A 23,827-nucleotide genomic window follows, 5' to 3' on the forward strand; every position below is an offset into this window, starting at 1 on the left:
TATATGCCACTCTGAAAGAACACATCTCTCTCTCTCTCTATTTTCCATTTTATAGCTTTTATTTCCAACACACAGTATAAGCAAGTGCTATACTAAAAATATGAGACTGTATTATGTGCACAGTTATTCTTGGCATGCGCTGTGGAATGTTTGGTTGGACACAGTCATCTGATTTAAACCTAGAATTCAGACACAGCATACGTTGTTGGGATGGAATTCTTAGATAATAAAGCAACGCTGCAGATGGAATCTTCCATTGATGGTGGTTGTTTGCGTAGGTTGGATAACTGGACCTAAGGGGCTGATCCTGCAAATGCTTACTGTTATGCTGAGAGGTACAGGTGACTGTATAGGTCTTAAAGAGGTTTCTGACCAGGTGTGAAGGAATGCTTTAATTTATCCTTACAGTTATGTTAATTGATCACCAGTCCCCCACCTAAGACAAAAGGGGTTGGGAAACCACCTACGAGTTTTTGATTGAGTGGGCAGAAGGGTTTTGCTGAGTACTGTTGGAGTAAGTGTGTGTGGAGTAGGAGTGGGGGATAGAATAGCTAAGAAGCGGCCTGTAAACACAATCTGACCCTGGAGAAGCCTAGAGGAAGTTCTGGGTTTGGTGTTGGCTACAGAGGCAGGGGGCTATAAGCAAAGAAGAGAACCCCTGGTTCCTCCTGTGTTCATGAAGGCCGACTTTGTACATTTCTTATAAACAAACAAGTTTGCCTCAAAGAAACTACCAGGCTCCATCAATTTCTTCTCACAACTGGAACCTCCCCAGGGCCCCAAAATTTTACTAGCTGCTCAGGTCTAGAAGGGATGTGGGCAGTTCCTCTGAAGTCAATGATTACAGCAGTTAATAGGTCTTCACTGAAGACTGTAACACAGTCCACCCTTAAAAAAGATATTTCAGAAAGGTTGACCAGTACTCTCAGATTCCCAAGAAAGGTGGCCATATTTCTATAAATTAATTCTGCTGCTGGCATAAATGAAATGCTACTTTCCATAATACTGCAACTCATAATGCTAGTTGGGGATGGGCTCCTCCTTCCTCTTCAGGAAAACCCTGGCTCGTAAGCTGTCTTGGTGAATTACAGAGCACACAGGTCCACCAAGATACCTTTTTGTTGTTTGTTTCCTTCTTAAACTCCAAGAGTGCTTTCCTGCTCCCTGCCTTTTATACTGCCTGCCAGCCTTCCTTCCTGGGTTCTCCAGCTGGTGAGCTAATACCTCATTAACTCAGGCTATCACCAGGTATCAGTACTCCCTTCTACCTTAAACACACCCAGTGTCCTGGGTGTTCTACGTGACCTGGGTGATGGCTTCCATAGAGCCCAGCTGGAAGTTGTTAATAGCTCCCTGTCACATACCTCCCCTCTTTAAGTGTCCCAGCTCAGCTAAGGGCCCCTCTTTTCCACTAGGGCTGTTTTCTCCCTGACTGGCCTCTACCTTCCTTATGAAGATAGCAATTCTTAACCCTGGAATTCCCTTTGTCTGCCCTTCCATGGGCTACCTGTGAGGGTTTCCCATCCACAGAATGATCACTTTAGATGTAGGTTTACTCCACAACTCAGTTTTGTCCTACAGGTCATCACACCAGGGACAACCGACAGTCTCTGGCTCGGGATCTAACTCCACCCTTTGTAGAGGATGCTGGGGTACATCCCCCAACTAACTCCTCACACTTTGAGGTCTCTGATCCCCCCCACTAGGAGTTAGGCATCTGGAGTCACTGCCTTCTCTGGGCCCCCTAACTGGGATACGGTGGGTTCACCTCCCATCCTTTCTTCAGGTTGTCCTTGTATGGGTGTCCTCTGCTCCTTCACCCACTTTTCTAGCTTCTCCTGTGCTGTGGTATTCACCACTTGGATCTCATGTTCTTGGTATTCATCTAGGGTTTTCACTTTCCTGCTTCTCCTTTGCCCTTGTCTTTCCTACCTGGGCCCCACTTTCTTGGCTTGTTGTTTTCCATTGAGGGTTTTCTCATCTCTCACCGCATGGGCTCTGGGTCCTATGCTTAAGCCCAGCTCCTCTTTTCCTTTACTCCCTATTGAGGTTCCTTTCTCCAGGCTTCCACTCTTCTTAAAGAGAATGAGTTCCAATGGTTTCCTTCTTGGGTTCTGTTGAACTAATTACCTCATTAATTCATCAGGCTACCAGCAATTGTAAGTGCTCCTTTCTACCTTAACCACACCCAGTACCATGGGTGTTCTAAGTGACCAGGATGTTGGCTTCCATAAAGTCCAATTTGAAGCTGTTAACAGCATCCTGTCATATCAATGTAGACTAAATGTAGGCTTTTTGATTACTACTGTTTTTGAAAGATCAACCACTGTTAGCTTTTAAGCTATCTCTTAGAAGGAGCTTTCCTATGGTTTATTTATGCTTGTCAAGTTGCTGAGGTGGCCTGGTCTACGAGCTCTAGAAGTCCAAAGTAGATCAGGCCTCAAGATTGCATTGAATTTATGTAATACCTCAGCCCTGAACTTGGGCACAAAAAGATCCACCCAGAACACATGCATCAAATTAACAAAGAATGGAACATTGCGTTAGCTCTGTTCAATTCTGCAGTTTAGAAAATGTTATATATGTGGCTGGACTGGGAGGATCAAATTATAACATTAGCTCCAGGTTCACTGTTTATGGAAAGTATAAGAGTTCTATTCATGTAAGAAGTGTAGTTGTAATTGTGTCAGTAGCAGGACATTAGAGAGACAAGTTGGATGATGTAAGATCTTTTATTGGACCAACTTCTGCTGGTGAGAGGGACGAGTTCTATTCGTGCGCATGGGCATAAGATTGAAGGGAACACAAATACATGTGAGACTTGATGGTAGTGTTTGTCTACACCCAATTTACCAGCAGGGCAAATGGTTCCCTGAAGTTGTGCTACTAGTAACACACAGTCCCTCTCATATTTTATCAAGATCGCTGCTTGCGGTGTTCTGAGTACCCTAAGATTTTGTGCTCGCATGTGACATTCTGTAATCTGCTTTGAGAATAAAGGAACCCATATACAGTACATCAAAAGAAGCCCTGACACACTGAATATACCCTTTACCCTTTAATAACACAAGTAGGAAGCATTTTGTAGATTATAAAGAGATTATGTTGTGGAAGTTAGGGGATAATTATAGTAATTATAATGGACTTTAATGTAGTTGAAATGCCTGATGAGAGTCACTTCAGCTTCAGTTCCTTTCCTTATACTTTGGAAATGAAGGTTGAACATACAGACCTAGGATACTGATGTTAATTAGTGTTAGTCTCAATTTACATCAGAATAACAGTGCAGAATTTGGTTCCACTGGCTGGGAAACAAGTTTAGGAAATGCAAAATAAAACATTAATGTGGTGGTGCAACATACTACTATGGAATTCTACCAAAAAAAAAAAAAGTATAACCAGAGTTGAAGCAGCTATAGAAGCCATGCAATTTGAGCAGAGAAACAACAAAAATATACTTCTTTATTGTGTCTGACTTACCTTAAGTTTTAAATCAAACTAAAGCAATCACATTTTTAAAGTCTGATCAGCTGAGAAATAAGGATATTAAATATGATTAAATGTGATTGCATTTGAGTGTAAGGACTGTTCTTCCATTACTGCTTTGATTAAAAAAAGCAATCTGAGCTGTGAGGTAGAAAAGTTAAATGCACCAGGAAAGAAAAGAGCCTGAAATTTGCTTCTTTTCTTTTTATATATTATTTCTTCTTTGAGAAAATAGTATTATTTCAAGTGTGCACTTTGCAAAAGTGAAAGCACATTTATGAAGTTTCTGTAACTTAATATTCCTTCATGGTTTTTAATTACTGGAAATGAGAAGAGAAAAAAAGGAAGAATAAAAAGTTGTTCTTATGGGACATATGGGAACAAGAGAGAGATTTTCAAATGAAACATGGACTGGTAACCTTGGTTCTGATGCTGGAATTTAATTGGTGCAATATTGAAGTTTAAAGAGTAATAAAGTTTTTGTCCTCAGGTTATGAGGGGAAAATTACCCATAACATTTTTTTGGATTATAATATCTTAGCTGCTGCACCAGTCTACCTTTTTCTGGTATTATCATCATTACTGCTCTGATCATTTTCTGTGTTTCATAGCTTCACCTCCAAGCATTTTGAAAGATGCTGAGAACCTCAGTGAACTTTTCAATGGGAGGCGGAGATCTGCCACTGATCAAAATGGATTTGGACTTGAGAGAACTGCAGTGATAAAGTCTATGGAGCCATTTTCAGAAAGGCAAAAAGTGTCTCTCCTTAGAGATGAGATAAATGGCAAAAAAAAAAAAAAAGAAAAGCACAGATCACTCGCTCTCACCTCCTAATTGAAAAGTTGGCTGCTGATCAAGAGCTGGCAGAGTGACCAGCTTAAGCCATCAGGATGCCAATATATGCTTCGACCTTATTTCTCCACCCCAAAAAAGATCAATCACAAATTAATGTTATATTAGCAAAAGCAAGGACTTTTATAACAGGGGGAAAATCCATAAAAATAGCATCTGACAAAATGGTAAAAAAAAACAGACTGAAGAGAAAATTAAGCCAGACTGGTAGTGAACAGACTGCTTGCTCATTCCTACAGACATAATCTAGAATCTAAATCCTATCTAAAAATGATAACCATGAAACATTGATATTAAAGGAGAGTATAGTGCATGTTAGCTTGTTTCCTTAAGGGAGTCGATAATCGGTTTTTTTGGTTAATATATATACTATAGTTAGCCCCTAAGAATTATCTGTACAGTAGTGCTGATCTATTGTCATTGCTCTAAAATGTTAAATACAGGAAAATGTCTAAAGGATATTATGGTTGTGACACAAATAGCACATTAAGGTTGCCAGTAAAGAAAGAGGGTCAGCATTTTTTTAACTGACTTCAATAAATAAAGAGTTTGCAGTTAATCTCTGCCTCTTCTGCTCTTGTCCTCCTCTCATTTTAAAAATATTAAACACAAACCATTGAACACACTAATGCAACAACGTGATCTGACTCCTGGACACAGACCGCAGGTGGGTGCACATGCATGAGTGGGTACGGTCTGTGTATTGAGCCTTTCCAATGCACACAAAGTGCCTGCCTGCATTTGTACACCCAGGAGCCACACCTTGCAGACTCAGGAGATATGCACAAAGGAGTTATTTTGTTGTGGTCAGCACCTTGGGCTAAATTCAGCCCTGTTATAAGCCATTGGAGTCCAAGGGTTACTAGTAGCTCTGAATGGGCTTGTCTTATGCATTAAGGGAGGAACTCTCCCCCTCCACCATTGTAGTCAGTGGGAGTTTTGCCATTGATTTCAGTGAGGGTGAGGTTTCACCGAGAATATGTTCATATTTCCTGAACAGTCAGATTGTTAGAAGAGGAGGAAAAGGGGTGTACTCTCCCTAATGGATGCCAGTTTCCTTTTACTCAGGTAAGAAATAGATAGAGTTTAGAGACTCATTTGATTAAGATGATTATTTATTATTTGAATTACTGCAGAGCCTAGTGGCCCCAAATTAGATCAGGGTCTCATTGTGCTAGGCATTGTATGTAAGCATATTCGCTAAGTAGACAAGACAGGTGAAACAGGTAGGAGAATTACTATCCCATTTTACAAATGGGGAACTGAGGCACAAAGAGCATAAGTCATTGAAAAGACTCCAACTGACTACAGATCAAGCATTAAGAGACTTGCCCAGCATCACACAGAAAATCTGTGGCAGAGCTAAAAATAGAACTCAGGTTTCTGGAGTCCCACTCCTCTGACCTAGCCACAAGGTCATGCCCTTCCCCTGGTTTTAGCATTATAATTATTAGTAAATGGCAGGACTGCAAACGTTTCAGAGCATCAACTGAGCACTATGAAACATGGACAGGATTCTAGAGACTACAAACACTTCTTAAAATTTTGTTTTTAAAACTTTAGCTAAAAGAAAAAAAAAAGTTCCTGCAATGTCCTAAAACAGATGGAGTCTGACAATATTTGATCTGGGGGGAGGCGGACGGGAAGCATTTATAATGCAGGCACTGAAATTAGTTTAACTATAGCAGCATGAATGGCATCCATATAATAAAACAAACTAAAAAGTCAACATAGCATTCTTGGTCTTACGAAAGAGCTTTGTGCACTTGCTCTCTGATACAATGCAACAGAGTCTTATTCTCCATAAAACAGTTAAAATGCTTTGCTCTGAGGCCTACTGCTCTTGAGAGACTGAAGAGCATTTATTTCATGTATTTAAACTTTAATTTGCCAGGACAGCATCATGATATAAACCATCTTCTTTTTACAAAGGCACAGGTAAAGCAGGAAATTCATTCATTGTACATTTCAGTGCCACGCTAACGCTTTCATAAGAAGCGAAAAGGAGGACGTGTAACTATGTACAACATACACAGTGGCTTAAGACTTCTAGTAAAACATCAGAATTCTTTTAATGATTCACATATTCCAAGGCCAGAAGGGATCATTGTGATCATCCAGCCTGACCTTCTATATAACACAGGCCATAGAACTTCCCCAAAATGATTCCTAGATCAGATCTTCTAGAAAAACTTCCAATCTTGATTTAAAAATTGTCAGTGATGGAGAATGCACCAGGACCCTTGGTAAATTGTTCCAACAGCTATTACTCTCCCTGTTAAAAATGTACTCTTTATTTCCAGTCTGAATTTGTCTAGCTTCATCTTCCAGTCATGGGCTCATGTTATACCCTTCTCTGCTAGATAAAAGAGCCATTATTAAATATTTGTTCCCCATATAGGTACTTACAGACTGTAATCAAGTCACCCCTTAGCCTTCTCTTTGTTAAGCTAAATCGATTGAGCTTCTTGAGTCTATCACTATAAGACAAGTTTTCTAATCATTCTTGTGACTTTTCCCTGAACTCTCTCCAATTTTTCAACATTGTTCTTGAATTAAGGACACCAGAACTGGACACAGGATTCCAGCAGCAGTTGCACCACTGCCAAATACAGAGGTAAAATAACCTCTCTATTCCTACTCAAGATTCCCCTGTTTGTGCATCTAAGGATCACATTAGTCCTTTTGGCTACAGCATTGCACTGGGAGTGCATGTTCAGCTGATTATTCACCGCGACACCCAAATCTCTTTCAGAGACACTGCTTTCCTGGATATAGTCTCCCATCATGTAAGTATGGCCAACATTCTTTGTATACAGTTAGCCATATTAAAATACATATTGTTTACTTGTGCCTGGTTTACCAAGCAAACAAGATCTCTCTGAATAAGTGACCTGTCTTCTTCATTATTTACCATGTCTCCAATTTTTATGTCATCTGCAAACTTAATCAGTGATGACTTTAAGTTTTCTTCCAAGTCATTGATAAAAATGTTAAATAGTGTAGGGCCAAGAACAGATCCCTGTGGGACTCCTCCAGAAACACACCCACTCAAAGATGATTTCCCATTTACTATTACATTTTGAGATCTATCAGTTAGCCAGCTTTTAATCCATTTAATGTGTGCCATGTTAATTTTATATATGAGCACATCAATCTCCCATTAACATAATAACAGTTAACTTATGCCATTTACCTGTGGCTAAGAAAATGAAAGGGGCACCACTTTGTCATTAAATAAGGTGCTTTAAGTAACTTTTTCAAACAAAAAAGTTCATTGAGAGCCTGATGAAAAATCCATTGAAATCAATAGACGTATTTCCTTTTTTCTTTTTTTAATCAGACCCTAAAGCAGAATTAAGTTTGTGAATAGACAACAATTAACTTAATATAGCTTTCGTACTCTGTAGTAATTTGTTTTAAAGATAGGCAATGTAGCAATCGCCTTCAAAATTAATTCAATAAAGTCTGCAAAACTAGTCCAGGGCACCATTCCTCATTGAGGACAATGCAGTAAAACCAGGTCCAAACTATCTTTTTGGCAACACCAGCCAAAGCTCTTCATGAGATATGACGTTAAAAAAAAATTAATAAACTTTCACAGAAGTGAAACTCTCCGATAACCCAAACTAAGCCAGTTGACAAATGTCTTGTCCACTTACCACAACTTTTACAAAAAAAAATTCCTTTGGCAAAGGCACCTGGTATCTATGCTGTTATTATTATTTAACATTGACGTCGAACGGTGCTCAAAGGCTCAAGTCAGGATCAGAGCTCCATTCTAGTTGGTCTCGACAGCAGTAAGAGACAGGCCCTGCCTTGAAGAGTTTATGGTCTAAAAATCTTGAAGCATACCTGAGAAATTTCAGGCAGATTGGCTAAATCAGCTCAAAGTCAGGGCTTTTATGGAAAACTTGTTGCAAACACGTCCAGGTTATACCATCCAGGCATAGACAGGCCCATAAAAGGGGCAACGCAGAGTTGCTTTGCTTCTGGGAGAGCTCCGAGAGGCATTGTCCCTCAGCCTACAGTCACAGCATGCCTATGTCAGTGCCCTTTAGGAGGCTACCACCACGACCTCGGCTCATCCTCATCCCTCCCTACCCTGCTGGTATGGCTTACACCCCTTTTTGTGCCCTTCCACTCACCTTGAGCACCCACACGTGGTCCAGAAACAACCTGGCCTTACCTATGGAGAAACAACCATTTCTTCGTGATTCAGGCTGTGACACAAATGGACCACAGCCAGGAAGTTTCAAAGTAGATTGACACTTGGTCTTTTAATTCCAGCTGTCATGGAGAAGGAAAAGAAAATCAGCTTCACAGCACAGCTTGCACCAGCCTTAAGTTCCAGTGTCCTGTTTTTTGTGGTTTATGTCCCAAGTATGCCACTATTCAAACAATGGTGGGGATGGTATTTTTGTTTGTTTGTTTGTTTTTATTTAACTTCTTTGCTTTTTAAAGGGAAAAGAGAAGCAAAAAGTTTAATGGAAAGTTCTCCATTGCATATTAATTATCTAAGACACCAGAGTGAATCCTTCGGTCAAATACATATTTATAAATCTTCTTAAAATGTACATTATTTACCTAGTAGACTAAACGTGCTCTGAAGCGGCCATTCCTATCTAATGGTAAACATGCATTTACAATTTTTAATTGAATCACACTATTTCTCTGATCACTAAGAATGACTCTAAGGAGCTGCTCTGGTCTGTTGCGAAAGTCCATAGTACAAGCTTGATCCTGCATTCCTTACTCAAGCAAATCTCCCAATAACTTCAGGACCGGTCTTCAAGTTATCCTCTGTCACTATCTCAGTGCAGAGCTACAAATCACAGAAGTTGTAAAACAAGATACTGTCCAGAGAAAGCCAATGATCTTTAGACACTTAAGGGGAAGTTCCTTTCCCAATCTCCACAATAGATCTTTACTCCGTTTTCTGCTTTCTATTCCCCTCAGAGTTGAGTAATGCCTACTGGCTTCAGAGGTTTCAGGAGTGTTGTAACTAACTTTTTTGTCATTTCTGCTCATGTAGTTTTGCACTCCTACAGCTCTGCACTAAGCAGAGATGGACCCAAACCAAAAATCTGGATCCAGGCATCTTTGATGAGGGTATATGGTGCTTGGAATCCAAACCCATATCTGAATCTAAACGTAATGTTATCATAATTTGAAAATGGACATCCCATTCCACCTTGATCCCCCTCCAAAAAAGATCTGAACAGCTCCAGACTTAGTGAGATTCAAAATGGGGATAAAATTTTTGAGGCTTGAGTCCATCTCTAGTCTCAAGAGTCAGGGTTGTTCAAACCAACTGCAATATAGGTGAAACGGCAAAGGTTTATCTAATCCAGATGATTTACCCTGGGACCAGCTGAATCTAGAGAACAAAACCATAGTACTGAGTCTTGGAAAAGTCATGCTTATATAGAAATAGAAATAACAAGCTTTTCTATGAAAATTTTTGGGGCTAAGAAAATTTCTGCATGGAACACTGCTTGTTTTGTTTCCATGTTTGAACTGAAAACAGAGTTTTGCATAACTTCAGATTTTATTGTGAAAGGTTTACATAACTCTAATCTAAAACTCATACTGACGTCAATGAATGCTTTGTGCAGAGATCAAAGGTACAATATGCAGTTGAGATCTCCTTTGCAGATAAGCCAAAAGCAGAGATTTGACTTACAACTCAGCAAAGAAAATTAGCTACCAAGTAAGATATCAGTGGGTTAAAAATGTTCATCTCAAAACCTAAGGCAATGCTCAAAACCTTATTATTATACTGGGTTTATACCAGTTTTTGTTTCTTGCCGTCTTATAAGATTACAAAAAAAAAAAATTTGTTTGAAAACCCATCAGACATAATGAGTCTGTATTTACATAGGCACTCAACCTGCTTTCCATTTTTGTGACAGCAATTCTAGGCCTACAAATATTGATGGGTGCAAATTTCACACCCACAGTATGTGTGATGCATGTGATATCATTTGGATGTCTATGTCCCTGATATCCAAGCACAAATAACTGGAGCTACAAACTGTAGGCTCAAAAAGAAAAACTGGATTTTCAAACACTAGCCCAGTATACACTCCCCATTTTAGGGATGCTTATTTACCCAGGTCCAACTCAGAATATTTTGGGAAGGATGCATAGCACATATTTAAACCATATTTACTCATATTTTACCATGACTGCATCTAAAAAAAATCATCATAATCATTATGTCTTTTCATCTAGCCACACTAGGTGGCAGGCTCTGCCCCATGCACAAAAGGCACAGCTCCTACCCCAAAGACCTTACAATATGAGATGCGTAAGCATCTACCACTTGGGCCATGTCTAAACTACACCGTTTTGTCGACTTAAGTTATATCAATGATCGTCTACCGCTGTAATTAAACTGCTTTTTGCGATGGAGTACATCAACAAGGGGCTACTTTTCTATAGTATTGCAAGCACTGAGGTGTCACTGAAGTTGTTTCACCAACATCAACACAGGATGGTCAGAGAAGCATGACGCACTCATCTTCAGACATGTTAGACTGTATAGAAAGCTGCAAGCAGGGACTTTCTTTCCAGACCAGAAGATTACAATTGGGGATTTTGAAATTCCAATTGTGATCCCGGGAGACCCAGTCTTGCTCCTGTGATTCATGAAGTCTTACACCAGAAACCTTAACAGCACCAAGGAGCACTTCAACAACAGCTACAGAAGGTGCAGACGACCATTGAATGTGCCTTTGGCAGATTAAAAGGTGGCTGGTGCTACCTTTTGGACAGGTTAGACCTCAATGAGGAAAATATTCCCATGGTCATAGCAGCCTGCTCTGCTCTGCATAATATTTGTGAAGCTAAGGGGGGAAGTTTCTGCAGGGGTGGAGCATTGAGATGGATGGGCTGGTGGCTGCTTTTGAGCAGCCAGATACCAGGTCTGTTACGGTGGCTCAACGGAGGGCTATTCGAAGCAGGGAGGCTTTAAAGGAGCCTTTTTACAATGAGCCCCAGTAATGTGTCTGTCTGTAATGCTTTGAGCTAGGCATTGCTTTCTTGCACCATAGTATGACCCTTGTAATGATTGCTGTGTGTGCGTTCACTGTACTCTGCTAATGCAGATTGCCACTGTGTATGAATTTCAGCAGCAACCACTGTGATTTGTAGACAAAGATTCATTTTCTTTCTATGAGTACATTTTTATTTATCACCAATACAAACATTTATATTTTCTAAAAGGGACATGACACTCGAGCACTTTTTCAAATGAGGCTCTCACAGCTGGGTATATGTCCAGCTGGCATTCAGAAATGTGTTCCTAGGGTTGGAGTGCATGGGGTACTGGGATGGCCTGGGCACATGCAAGGCATGGGGAAGAGGGTGTGGGGAGGGCATGGAAGGCAATTCTATATTGGCTGCATAGGGAAGCCACCATGCATGTGTTCCACCTGCAGAACAATCAGGGACATCAGCATGTCTGTTTGGTCCTCCAGAACCTGTATCGTCTGCTCCTGCCCCTGGCTATCAGTTCTCAGTCTTTCATTTATAGACTCTCCATGCTCTCTGTTCACTAGCAGCTGCATCAGACAAACCCAACTGCTCCCTGAATATGTCTTCCGTACTCCTCCTGGTTCGTCTCCTTAGCACTCAGAGCCGCTTAGCAGGAGGAAACCCACGAGGGCACATCTGTCAGAGCTAAAGAAACAACAGACAGAGGCGCTCTTGTGAGTGCACTCACAATATTGATTCATATAAGTTAGATAAACCACTTTTTCACTTTCCCTTGGCAGGCACACAGCTCAGTGAGAGCCCTAACCATGGAGAGTTTCACTCGGGGGTGAAGGTGGGAAGGGGCAAGATAGGACAAAAAGGTCCTGGCTACCCATGCCACTAGATGTCCCTGTTGCCCATCTTCCATCCTCCTTCAACTCCACCACTTTGTCCTTGGGGTTAACGCCGTTGGCCACTGCCTCCAGAGCCCTTGAATTATCCAAGGGGCTCTTGGTGGTGGAGGTGGGGTCACTGCCAAGGATGGCATGCAGCTCCTTACAGAAGTAGCAGATGCCACCAGACCGATGACTGGCCTTCCTTTCCTTCTGTTACGCTTGCCTCAGCTCCTTGATCTTAGCATGGCACTCTGCATGTCCCTTTAGTGCCCCCTTCTCCTCCATGCCATCAGCAATCTGCCCGTAAGCATAGGTGCCAACTCCGTGAGCACCCACTGAAAAAAAATAGTGGGTGCTCAGCACCTACCGGCAGGGAGTGGAAGGGGCAGAGCCAGGAGTGGAAGGGGCGGGACCAGCCCCTTCCAGCCGCTGGGTCGCCGCACTGCAGCGTGGTGGGCTGGCGGCTCCCTGAGACAGCCTGGCTGTGGGGGCAGCTTCTGCTCACCCCCCGGGCTCGGGGACCAGGGGCGAGCGAGCCAGAGCCCCCTCTCCGTCCCAGCATATTTTCCAGGTCGCTCAGCCTGGCGAGCAAGCCTGGGCAGGGAGCAGAAGCCATCTCCCCACCCAGGCTCTCTCAGGCAGGCAGCTGCTGGGTTGCAGAGCAGTGATTGGCAGGGGCCAATGTCCAGGGGCAGCGCAGGGTGCGGGAGGAACAGCCCGTGTCCGTGGGGCAGCGTGGGAGGGAACACTGTGCACTGAGGGGGCAGAGGGCCAGGCTACGGCCAAGGCAGCTGGGGAGCCAGACCCGAGGGCTGACCTGGTACTGGCTGTTCCCAGTTTGGGCCGTGCCCCCACCTCCAGGCACAAAGTTTTCCGCATGTCCAAGTCGCGCACGCCGGGCCCAGGAGCGGGGCAGTTTTGCTTCGTGAGGTGCCTGGGCCGAGCTGAGTTTTCCAGGCTCTGGTGGGTGTCCCATCCAGTAACTTCCGAACCACCTCCCCTGGAGAACTGACCCTGGGCCTCTGAGCTGCCAACAGCCCTTGGCACAAGACTCATGCTCCCAAGGGGTGAATTTCACCAGCAAGTGCCAGGGCTGCTTCCCCTGCCTCTGAGACCCTCCAGGTTTGCATTTGCTGGGAGAAGCCAGAGGCAGGAGGCACTGGGGAGGAGGGGAAGGAGCAGGGGCGGGGCGCACTTGGGGGAGGAGGCGGAACGGGGTGGGAAGAGGCGGGGTGGAGGTGGGGCCTTGGGCAAACAGGTAGAGTGAGTGCAAGGCCTGAGGCAGAGCATCCCCAGGAAAATTAGAAAGTCTTAGAAATTAGAAAGCCTGTGCTAGTATCAAAGTTCCTGCAGCTGGAGCAGAGCTGCAACTGCACAGCCTACTCTCCCCACAGACCCAGCAGATCCAACAACTCTGGTGTACTCCAGGTGAAAGTGTGTTTGCTGCAGAGAGCCGGCATGGTCAGCTGGGAAGATGCTGTGTGTTCTGTCCATGACAAGAAAACAGGAAGTGGAATTTCAAAAATGTCCAGGGCTTTAAAGTGGGAGGGGCGTATGACTGTGTACATAGCTGCAGGGCAGCGGACTTCTTCCTACAGACCTCCTGAGGCACCTGAGATAAAGTAGAACCTCAGAGTCAGAAACACCAGAGTTATGAACTGACTGGTCAACCACACACCTAACTTAGAACCAGAAGAATGCAATCAGGCAGCAGCAGAGACAAAAAAACAAAACAAAAATGAGCAAATACAGTACAGTACCGTGTTAAACGTAAACTACTACAAAAATAAAGGGAAAGTTTAAAAAAAAGATTTGACAAGGTAAAGAAACTGTTTCTGTGCTTGCTTCATTTAAATTAAGATGGTTAAAAGTGGCATTTTTCTTCTGCATAGTAAAGTTTCAAAGTTGTATTAAATCAATGTTCAGTTGTAAACTTTTGAAAGAACAAGCATAATGTTTTGTTCAGATTTACGTACCTTTCAGAGTTATGAACAACCTCCATTCCCGAGGTGTTCATAACTCTGGGGTTCTACTGTAGTGTGTTCCTGTGATATGTAGACAGTTTTGGGTTATGGAACTACTGTTAGAGGAATGTTACTGTTGCACATTTGAGCATTCAAAAACCAAGATCTGCCACAACTAAGGCTGTATGCTGCTCTTGTGTATTTATTTTCCTTACTGACCTAACCAGATTGACTTTTATTGTGATTTGGCTTTTGTTTCCACTAGGGCAGAATATTGTGACTACACAGATCCACCCTCCATCAAACTTTGGTACCAATTAGTGTTGCAGGGTGGAAACAACAACAACATTGTCTAGATTATCTAAAAGGCAAACTCATTTGCTGATATTGGACAGAGCTCAGCTAAGCCCTCCACAAAAAGCAAAGGACAAAACTCTGCAAAATTGCAGCAGCATATGGGGTTGCAAGTCCACTTAATAGTGACAGGGTTAAAAAATCTTGCAGACATAGGTATCCGTTGTTACCCATGTTCCTGTGGTTAGTGGGCTATTACACCTCTGCAGCAGCTTAAGCCTGCCAGAATTCAATGCACTTGGGTCCTCCACTTCCTTGAAGATTCAAGCTTCAGTCTCTCTCAAGAGTGAGGTATAAAGAGATTACTAGCAACATCTCATATCTTCTCCTATCCAACCTTGTAAATCTGAAGCTGCCCTTGGTTAAAAGCACTGATGTTAAATACTAACACTGCTTCTCTCCTCATGTCTTTCCCACTCTTCCCTTTTCTTTGCAGATTTCAAGGTGATGACAAAAGAGAGAACAGTCTTAGCATTTGTTAATACCCACTTGACCCACAAAAGAAATTCACTAGCATTCGCAGCTCCTAATTTAAAAACCATTAGACCGTTCCGCTTGGCAGACCAGATCTAAATATTCTTAAAGGGGTGGTTTAATTTAATCATTACCTTAACAAGCCCCCTTTTAAAATGATGATCCGCCAAATTCAAGGGATTTGTTTTGGAATCTGATCCAATAACTGGCTTTGTACAAAGAGAAGCATAGCCGCATCTGATTTGGTTCAGAACGGGGTGATAATCATGAAAATTACTTTGCATATTTAATCACTGTGAAAACATGAGTACAAACTACTTTCTAGAGATTACCTTAAAAAAAAAATAGCAGCTTCAGGCTTTGCAGCAAGCATGCCAATTACTTTGATTTACAGAGAATTATTTGGATTTTATAGAAAGCTCAGTGTTTCAAAGACTTCAAGCTAGTCAGCCACCGGCAAAGAAACATTTTTAATAATGAAAGCAAAAAGTTTTGTGTTTTTTAAATGATATTTAAGCCTATGTCATCCTTTAACATAGATTTGGAGCAAAATACCCCCCGACAGAAATAACCAGTCTTCTGAAAATATGAAGAGAGCAAAGAGGTCGTATTCTGTTTAGGTTTGATCCAGAGATGGACCACAGCTGCCTAGTTGGGATCTTGATCAAACTTTCACAAAGTTTTGAGGGAACATGTATTCACTGTTGTTTGTCACAGGAAGAATTGCATTGTCCGCTAGTCGCAGACACAAAGGCAAAAATATTCTTTGAAAACTTTCCAACAATGAGTGAATCAAAAAAAATGACTAGAAGAGAAAGGCAGTAGCCTTCGGAAAGTGCTGGAACTGACACTATAGTTAAAAGTGACTAAAGAATAAAGCATATATATTGATATAGAAAGAGATATCTTTATCAGATAGACAGACAGACAGACTGGAGCTTGTGAGGCAGTGGGAGAGACACATGTACACATAATGTGCAGGAATATTCTCAAACTGTAAGAAGTGGACTCCAGATGATAACTTTGTGATACTTAGGATGACATTCGCTGCTGGTATAAATGGGCACATCTCCACTAAATTCAACTGAGTTGTACCTGGTTATGCCAGCCTTAAATTAAGATCACTCTTTATTGTCTGCTAAATAACCTACTGTATTTAAATCCTTGTATTTGCAATCCAAAGGCATTTGTAAATAGACCAGCATATGAGGGCTACAATGTATGCCCCTAGAAGATAATAGCCATTGCCAGCTAATATGTAGAATGTTGTACTATAAAATGTTACCCAGGTATATTTATGTGTTTGCATGTATGTGTCTGTATGTTTATACACATAAACATGCCTCAGATTGATTATATAGACCAGACAGGTATACTGTGTAAATTCAAACAGAGATACATATATACATAAATACATATACCTGTATCTTTAGTATACTTGTCATATAGAGTGGATATTCCTTGAAGCTTTATGTGTTCCACAGCTTCAGCAATCTAGAGTTTAATGAACAAGCTTTTTCTCACATATGCACAGAACAGATAATTTTCTTTACTGTTCACGATAAGTTGAAGGAGCATTTGAGTGACAGACCAATTTGTCAATCAACTACAAAGTGTTGAAGAAGCCTCCTCTGCATAATTGTAGACACCGAGATCAAATGTGACCTTTGCTTGTACACTGGGTATGGACAGCCAAGGTTATGAAGTCCAAAGGAGACAGGCAAATCAACCACCACTTCTGAGTGCTGTGCCTTTCTGGGGTTATCTATGCATTAAAATAATTACTGCTTTTATAGGAAAGATTAAAATAAAAAAGTCCTTTTTTATTTTTTAAGTGTGTGTGTGAGGAGGACGTGTGTATAAATTTGTTACTGAGCCTCAATGTCTGTGTTTTTATTTTATTATGTTTTTAGGTTTCAACACAGAGCCCTTGGTACTGACATCTCATGCAGTTTTTCTTGAAAGCAATGTTTTAATAGCAGCTCCCTTCATTTAATGTTAGCCACTTCAGATGATTTCTTTGCTAAAACCTGAATTATGAAAATCACTTGTCAATTACCCAGGGTAGCTGTGTAAAAGAATTATTGCACATTCACAGTGAAAAGAAAACTTTATTTTCACCACTTTCCAGTAAAAGCTAATTCAGAATAACTCCATTTAACAGTTATTTTATGCTGAAATACTGAATACCTCAGGGAGTCTTTTAGGGATTTTAAAGTCTCTTTATTTATAAATGATTCATGCTGCATTTTCAGAAAAACCTACAATTAGTGTGGGTAGCACAGAGACTCCTTTGGGAAAGGTAAAAAAAAATATATATATATATATATATATACACACACACACATGCATTATATACAGCCTTTTTATCTATTGTTGTTTTGCAGTGGACTATAAAAAGAAAAGAACTGGAAAAAAATGGCAAAGAGATATTTTATCTAACCGTTTAAATATACGCCTCAGTTGACAGTATTTTGTGAAGTACTTACCCTTATGATTTGTACAGCCCACAAAATTCTTTTAATGCAGGTTACATTTTGGTTTGCACTTTCCAGCCCCAGTTACAAATGATCAAGCTAGCAAAGAGGAGATACTTTCCATGGTGATACAGTAGAACACCCCCGCCTACACTCAGCCCCTCATGGACATGAGGGTCCCTAACATTTCTATATTGATTGCTGTCTGGAGTGGTGGTATAACTGTAGGGCCTATTGAATTTCTTAAATTTACACAGTCTGGAGAGGACTTAAATCCCTTAGGCTTCATCATTAGCCTTCCTGCTAAGGATAATAGTGCAGGGGGGAGGCCGCATAAGGAGTTCCTTTACAGCCCTTTTATGGGCTACTAGCATTGTCAGAGCTTACATGATGAAAGCAGACACCACCAAGCTGTTACTCTCCCTCCCATGTCGGTGGGCAGGAAGTGGGCAGGCAGGGACTGCGAGATGGTAGAGTTTTGGTTCTACTCCTCAGCACACCAGCCTACGTACCAGCTCCACCACAGAGTGGGATGTGGCACAGATTGCTTCTCCGCCAAAACAAAGGGGAAGCAGATTGTGATCCTCAGAGTCACAATCTGGTTCCTGTCCTGTCCCTGGGGCATCCTAGATATGTGCTGCCCCATATTCAAGCAGGACTGTAGAGTAGAATCCAACCCAAAGAGATTGTTTGGGTCAAGATCTCATGGTTTTAAGGAGCAGGGCTATAGGCTGCTCTTGTGTATTTATTTTCTTTAATGAGATTTTTTCTCAGGAGTGGAGCTCCCTTTATCATTGCTACCTCAGGGTGGCAAGGATATACTCCTAACATACAAAAAACCTAAACTCAAACCTCCACTTATGACACCCGCCCTTGTCTATATTGGAATTTTGCCCCAGTTTTAGCAATCAATGGCAAGTCTCTGATGTAGCTGCACCTGGGTAACCCTAGCAATTCCACAACTATGGGTCGCAACCCTGAGTGGCATCATGCCATCAATGGATGGGGTTGTGGCAGTCCTGACTGTGCAGAGGATGCCATTTTGCGCTGAACAGCATGACCTCACATGTACAGTGTTCTACAAAATGGTGTCCTTGTTGTTTGGGGTCACAGGAAGCAATAAGTCTGAAAATAGTGTCATTCAGGCAAAAAGTTTGGGAACTCCTAAGTGTAGACCTGGATATGTGCAAATGGAGCTCACTTTGGTTTCAGACCAGAGGTGCTCCATCAGCATTAATCCTAGTTTTCTCTGTCTTTCCTTGGGATTTGCACTAGTGCAGCTACATAAAAGGCTGACTATCAATGGCAGGAATTGTTTCAAATTCCCAGTGCGGACAAAGCCTCATGCTTTGGGAGAAAGGCAAGATTTCCAGTGCTACTCAGTTACTGCAACATTAGTTATAGGTGGCTACTGAGGCAAACCTACAACTAAATCTTACAGCTATAGAAGATCTTCCAACCAAGTGGTACTGGTAAGTGAAGAAGAATCCCGGGGCATGTAAAAGGTGTGTCAGGGGAAATGTGAGTGAGGAAAAGTCTGATCTTCTATCATATGATGTACAGCTTTATGAATGACGCTTCTACTACAAATGGAAAACCTTGGAGCTGACAGGCTCAAACTTTGAACCGCACAAAATCTGGATCATAATTGTGTTGACTTGAGCCCATCTTGATAGCTTTCCAAATTCCTAGAAATATGACTGCACCAATTAGAAGTGAAAACTCTTGATTTGGAGTTTGATGGTGTTTCTTATTAAACTACCATAAACAACAAAGTGTAGTAGCAGTGACTCTGCAACATATAGCAGTATGTGCTTTGGCACTGTCACAGTTGCTTGGATACCAACAGGTGGAAGACAAGAAGAAACCACTTGAATAAAGAGAATCATCATCAAGGCTGTCAGTAGATGGTGGATAAAACAGAATCACTAGCATAGTGGAATTTGCTTTGTTTGAATGCTTTTGAAAGGGGAGAAAAGGTGCCTTGGCATAACTATTGACATCTTAACTTGTTGATCTTCATTTTTTAATCCCCTGCATAATCTTACATTATAGTATTATGAGATTCACAATATGCAACTTGTTCAGCACTATTTTCAATGTAGCATCAATTCAGTGAGCACTGACAAGGTTACAGTAGGTTTTATGAAGAGGGAAAATGAAAGGATTTTTCTTCTTTTCTTTGAAACCAGGGACATGACAAAATTATATCTTGAACTTAATTCTCTCTAGTACTTCAACATAATCAGACCAATTGGTTCTAAATCTGTCCTTTTGAGGATATTCTCAATCTCTGCAGAACTAGAGCAATTAAAAGTTAACTGTAACTTTCATAAGAAACCAAATAACTTTAGATAAATAAAAATAGAGGTGTGTGTGAGGGGGAGAGTAATAAAATAATAATAAAATATTATTTCCTGCTACTAAATATAATGGCCTTATGAAAATCATGGGAGTGAAAAGAAGTGGCAGAAAGTCTCCATGCAGTTAAAGGGCCATAACTTTTGCTCCATTCATATTGCCACAAATCCCACCTCTATAGACGGGGAAGTGTGTGACAGGCTCTCTGTTATTTTCAAGCCAGGGAGATTTCAGGGGGCTATTTTTCTTCCCACAGGTTTTTGCATGGAAAGGAGCACATAGCCTAAAAGGTTTAATGAGTCTATAGCAGAGTAAGATAACAAGGCATTAGAGCTGACTGAAAAATGGAATTTCCATCCCAAGGGAAATTCTGATATTTAACATTTGTGTTCATCCCGATACAGGACAAAAAGTCAAAATATGTAAACTTTTTGCAGACATTCAGAAATTGAAACAGAACCTTTCGGTTTGTCAACTACAAACAAATAATTTTGTTTCAGGTATGTTTGACATTGGTCTCTGCATCCACCTGAGCAACTGCAGTACCTCATGGGAGCAGGAGTTGTGGTCTCTCGAGGCCCCATTCACCCATATGTGTATTGCTCCTCAGCTGGACGACATGTGCTGCAGTCTCTATTCCTGGCTAGGCTGCTGCGGTGCATTGTGGGAGCCTCAAGAGAGACCCAGAACTTCCCATGAGTATCCCAGCAGCTCAGGCGGATGTGGAGATTAATGTCAACCTGAAACAAAACATTTCATTTCAATTTTCCTAATGGAAAATTCCATCAAAATGGATCTTTTCCAGGAGAATATTTCCATTTTCTACAAAATCCCATTTCTTACCAGAAAATGTTTCATTCAAAACTTTTCAACTCAGTCTATTTTTTCTGGCTGTCATATTGAGGTGGGAAGGCTGGGAAACTCCACTGTACCTATGCTGAGGTAAAAATAGGCACATTTAATGAAATCCCCTGAAGCATGGGAAAGAAACATTTTTTTAAAAATTGGAAGCCACAAAAATTAGCAGGGGAATTGAGCAGATGTAGTACCTGAAACTATTTTTAATCCATTTTTAAAAATATGATTGGATTTCAAGTTGATGGTGTCTCTGTGGGACCCAGAAAAAGAAAGGTTTAAAATTTAGAGGTGTTTCCCTATCCTGTTCTTTTGCTGCCTGTGAGAATAAAACTCCAGTGAATGAATTACAAGGCCTGACCCCGAATTGTAAGTATTATGGTCCTCCAACCAGGGGAAAAAGCAGTAGCAAATGACTGACCTATCACAACAGCTCATATTTTGAATACTGAATATTGAACATTCACATTGAACTTTTTGCAATTAATTTATGGAGTAAAAGACTCTCCGAATTATTTGCCCAATAAATTTGAATGGGAAGTAAATCAGATCTGCTTGTTGACACTGTATAAGCAGAAAGAAAGCTAAACTAGTTAAGCGAATTATTCTCTATCAATTAAAAGCTCAGGCCTGTCTTTACTCAAGCAAAACTTGCATCAGTTTCACCAGAAATTTTTCTTTAATAAGAACCAACCAGTGACTGCAGGACTAGCCCCATAAAGTGGTAAGGCTTTAAAAAGCAATCCCACTCTTCCTTCACAGAGGAGAAGGGGCCTTATTCAATGCCCATTGAAGTCAATGGCAAGACTGCTGTAGACTTCAAAGAGCACTGACTCAGGCCCCAATAGACTAGGGCCCCAGTCCAGGAAAGCACATGCTTAACTTTAAGTCCCAATGAAGTCAATGGGACTACTCATGGACTTAAAGTTAAGCATGTGCTTAAGTACCATGTAGGATTGGGCCCTAGATGATTAATTATGGTGATGCACAGACACAGTAACAGCTAAGTTATGGGAGTTTTAATTCTGGTACGCCATTTTGAGATGTAACCCTTTGAGTCATCTAACATCATCCACTCTTCACTGAGCTTCTAAGCACATTTAGGGGCTTAGAGAAGAATGAATGAGCAGCACTAAATGCTCATTTTGTGCAACGTGTAACCAGACGAGTAGTGTGAATGTTAGACATACAGATGGGTTTTCTGGCAGGTGAAAAACACTTGTTCTATATTTTTTTTTAAAACCAATTATTCTTAATTCTTCTCTGAACCCACAAACCTGTATAAAACCATTTGGGGGTTATCCACCTTATACTGATTGCATACTTGTAGCATCAGCACCTGTAATTATGCAAGGAGCAGTATTTCCCAGTGCCTGTGTGGTATGTATGAGCCAAATCATCCTTAGGCAAAGTGTGCATTGAATTCAATGGGCCAAATTCTATTTTCATTTTCACTGGTGCAACCCCACAGAAGTCAGCTGAACCTGAATTAGAATACTCTGTATGATATACTATAATTGGAAGCTCCAGAAAGATTAATATCAGAATGTCCTTTCTATGGAAAAAATCATTACAATTCCATGATGGATTTAGTTTCAGCATTGAAATAATATACTGGCCCAGTTTTTGCTTGGTTGGCTTTAATGGGGTTATACTAGTGACACTGAGGGCTAGATCCATAAAAGGATTTAGGTAGTAGGGAAGAAAGGAGCCACAAGTACTTCCTCTTCTGGTTTTTGAGAAAAAGGGCTGACCTGGCTTTGGTGCCTAATTCCAGGAGAGAGTTCACAGCTGTGAATCCCAAGCAGAGAAAGGTGCTTCCTGTCAGGCACCTAACTGTCTTTGAAGGGTAGGGCTTCGGCTACATCTTTCTCTACAGCATCTCCTATTGGTTAGTTTAGGCAGCTCCCCGCTCAGCTTTTGTGGACCCCATTGTTAGGTGCCTAACTCTCCCCCTGCATTGTATAGGGAACCTGGATGCCTAATGTGGGGCTGTGGATTCCATCAGGTGACCATTAAGTGTTGCTAAGCCTAAATCCCTCTTGTGGATCTAACCTTAAGAGACTTAGCCCATTGACTTCATTGAGAAGTCTGCCCTATTTGGCACATAGATCCTATGCTATATATGGGCACTTGGAAATACTATTCATCTTATAATTAAAAGGTGCATGCACACGCTGCTCTGCCAGGAAAGATCATGACAAATCTGAAAATAAGTCTCTCTAAAACAATATCAGCATTTGAGATAGTCTGTTACTACTACTGCTTCAGTTACCTAGAATGCCATAGTATGCCAAAGGAGAAGGTACAGATGCTTTGTCATTTAGAAAAGAATTTCTATTACACATCTTCTAAAGCTTTTTGTGTTACATTACCTGATAGAACACTGCAATGTTATCAATCTGTTTAATCAAATTATATGCCCGTATTGTGTATCTAATACACTTTGAGTTTTGCTGGATCATTGGCGGAGCTTGATGGCATTTATTTCTTTGGATATAACATGGTAACTTTTGAAAGCCGCATCTGATCAATTCCAAAATTTCAGTAGCTGTTCTATGCATCAGTGGGCAGAAAATGGCTCATTAAAACCATATTCTATAGCAGGACATTTTTGTTTCTGTGCCCTGCCCAGCTATTAGTAAATGAACAAGAATCTGAATTAGGCTGACCACACTCAGTTATGCCTTGATCTCTTAGGTATGTCTACACAGCAACTAGACACCCATGGCTGGCCTGTGCCAGACAAGCTGGGCTTGAGGCACTCGGGCTGCAGGACTGTTTCATTGCTGTGTAGACTTCTGGGCTCAGGCTGGAGCCTGGGCTCCAGGACCCTGCAAAGTTGGGAGAGTTTACACAGAAGTCTACACAGCAGAGAAACAGCCCCACAGTCTGAGCCCCACAAGCCCGAGTCAGCTGGCATGGGCCAGCCGCAGGTTCTTCTTTGCTATGTAGACATACCCTTATAGCCTGGATTTCTTTTGTTTGTGTGGGTCATCATTTGCAATGGAAATACTGTCTTGCTGCAGTATATTGCAGTCTGTTGAGAGACTTTGCATGAAACTTGTGCAAGATCTCCAGAGCAATTCATGTAAATCTGTCATGTAAATATATATTTATAGAGGC

General features: G+C 41.4%; 1 long non-coding RNA gene across 2 annotated transcripts in view; it reads right to left on the reverse strand.

Annotated features, from left to right (window-relative positions):
- LOC123368401 overlaps positions 1-23,827 on the reverse strand; it is an 86,079-nt gene that overhangs the window by 18,725 nt on the left and 43,527 nt on the right. Inside the window, exon 1 of one of the 2 annotated variants that reach the window (XR_006578766.1) lies at positions 8,488-8,622. The exons of the other annotated variant lie outside the window; for it this stretch is intronic. This is a non-coding gene — a long non-coding RNA (uncharacterized LOC123368401). Of the gene's footprint in view, positions 1-8,487; positions 8,623-23,827 lie in introns of those variants that run through there. 2 annotated transcript variants of the gene reach the window in all.

The sequence above is a fragment of the Mauremys mutica genome, chromosome 4 (assembly GCF_020497125.1).
Source record: "Mauremys mutica isolate MM-2020 ecotype Southern chromosome 4, ASM2049712v1, whole genome shotgun sequence".
In the NCBI taxonomy this organism is placed as follows: Eukaryota; Metazoa; Chordata; order Testudines; family Geoemydidae; genus Mauremys; species Mauremys mutica.